The sequence below is a fragment of the Oncorhynchus kisutch genome, linkage group LG4 (assembly GCF_002021735.2).
Source record: "Oncorhynchus kisutch isolate 150728-3 linkage group LG4, Okis_V2, whole genome shotgun sequence".
NCBI classification, from domain to species: domain Eukaryota; kingdom Metazoa; phylum Chordata; class Actinopteri; order Salmoniformes; family Salmonidae; genus Oncorhynchus; species Oncorhynchus kisutch.
The window spans coordinates 9,262,580-9,264,965 of record NC_034177.2 but is presented as its reverse complement, the minus strand read 5'-3'; positions in this window follow the sequence as shown (position 1 = coordinate 9,264,965).

The following is a 2,386-nucleotide window of genomic DNA, read 5'->3' as shown; positions in this document are numbered from 1 at the left end:
ATATTTACCTAATAAACTAAAGTAACAAATAATAAAACAGTTGAACTTGTCCGGTGGCCATTTGATTAATTGTTCAGCAGTCTTATGACTTGGGGTTAGAAGCTGTTATTGGTTTACCCTAACAAGTCCTGAAACAAATCATCAGCCAACTTAGAAGGTATATAGTGTCTTATTGGTTCACCCTAACAAGTTGTTTCAGTATGGGGAGAGGATAGGATGTAAGGGCGCTTCATTAATGTATTGAGGCCATTACATATACAGTATTTCACAATGCTAGGACACAGGTTTGGTCTCCTAACCTTGTTCTGGTTGATTGACTCTCTAACAGTGCCTTCACACAGAGACCATGGTTGTAGCAGCTGAATGTAGCGCGGACTCTGGCCAGGAGGAGTGCTCAGCACATTGGGTAGACACCAGGATCCTGGTCATTAGACTGCTGAACAGCTTCTACCCCCAAGCCATACGACTGCTGAACAGCTTCTACCCCCAAGTCATTAGACTGCTGAACAGCTTCTACCCCCAAGCCATTAGACTGCTGAACAGCTTCTACCCCAAGCCATTAGACTGCTGAACAGCTTCTACCCCAAGCCATTAGACTGCTGAACAGCTTCTACCCCCAAGTCATTAGACCGCTGAACAGAGTCTACCCCCAAGTCATTAGACTGCTGAACAGCTTCTACCCCCAAGTCATTAGACTGCTGAACAGCGTCTACCCCCAAGTCATTAGACTGCTGAACAGCTTCTACCCCCAAGTCATTAGACTGCTGAACAGCTTCTACCCCCAAGTCATTAGACTGCTGAACAGCTTCTACCCCCAAGTCATTAGACTGCTGAACAGCTTCTACCCCCAAGTCATTAGACTGCTGAACAGCTTCTACCCCCAAGTCATTAGACTGCTGAACAGCTTCTACCCCCAAGTCATTAGACCGCTGAACAGAGTCTACCCCCAAGTCATTAGACTGCTGAACAGCTTCTACCCCCAAGTCATTAGACTGCTGAACAGCGTCTACCCCCAAGTCATTAGACTGCTGAACAGCTTCTACCCCCAAGTCATTAGACTGCTGAACAGCTTCTACCCCCAAGTCATTAGACTGCTGAACAGCTTCTACCCCCAAGTCATTAGACTGCTGAACAGCTTCTACCCCCAAGTCATTAGACTGCTGAACAGCTTCTACCCCCAAGTCATTAGACTGCTGAACAGCTTCTACCCCCAAGCCATCAGACTGCTGAACAGCTTCTACCCCCAAGCCATAAGACTGCTGAACAGCTTCTACCCCCAAGTCATTAGACTGCTGAACAGCTTCTACCCCCAAGTCATTAGACTGCTGAACAGCTTCTACCCCCAAGTCATTAGACTGCTGAACAGCTTCTACGCCCAAGTCATTAGACTGCTGAACAGCTTCTACCCCCAAGTCATTAGACTGCTGAACAGCTTCTACCCCCAAGTCATTAGACCGCTGAACAGAGTCTACCCCCAAGTCATTAGACTGCTGAACAGCTTCTACCCCCAAGTCATTAGACTGCTGAACAGCGTCTACCCCCAAGTCATTAGACTGCTGAACAGCTTCTACCCCCAAGTCATTAGACTGCTGAACAGCTTCTACCCCCAAGTCATTAGACTGCTGAACAGCTTCTACCCCCAAGTCATTAGACTGCTGAACAGCTTCTACCCCCAAGTCATTAGACTGCTGAACAGCTTCTACCCCCAAGTCATTAGACTGCTGAACAGCTTCTACCCCCAAGTCATTAGACTGCTGAACAGCTTCTACCCCCAAGCCATCAGACTGCTGAACAGCTTCTACCCCCAAGCCATAAGACTGCTGAACAGCTTCTACCCCCAAGTCATTAGACTGCTGAACAGCTTCTACCCCCAAGTCATTAGACTGCTGAACAGCTTCTACCCCCAAGTCATTAGACTGCTGAACAGCTTCTACGCCCAAGTCATTAGACTGCTGAACAGCTTCTACCCCCAAGTCATTAGACTGCTGAACAGCTTCTACCCCCAAGTCATTAGACTGCTGAACAGCTTCTACCCCCAAGTCATTAGACTGCTGAACGTTAATTAAATGGCCACCTGCACTATTTGCGTTGACCCCCTTTGTTATTGATGTATTTTTCTAATTGTTTTCCACTGACTCTCTTGAATTGGCTCGATGCACACTCACTACACTCTACCCACACATTCACTGTGACACTGACCGACTTTCACACTAGCTGCTGCTACTGTGTTTATTATCTATCCTGATTGCCTAGTCACTTTTACCCTTACCTACATGTACATACTGTATTACCTCGACTACCTCGCACCCATGCACATTGACTCGGTACTGGTACTCCTTGTATATAGCCTTGTTATTGTTATTGTGTTACTATTTAGAAAATATTT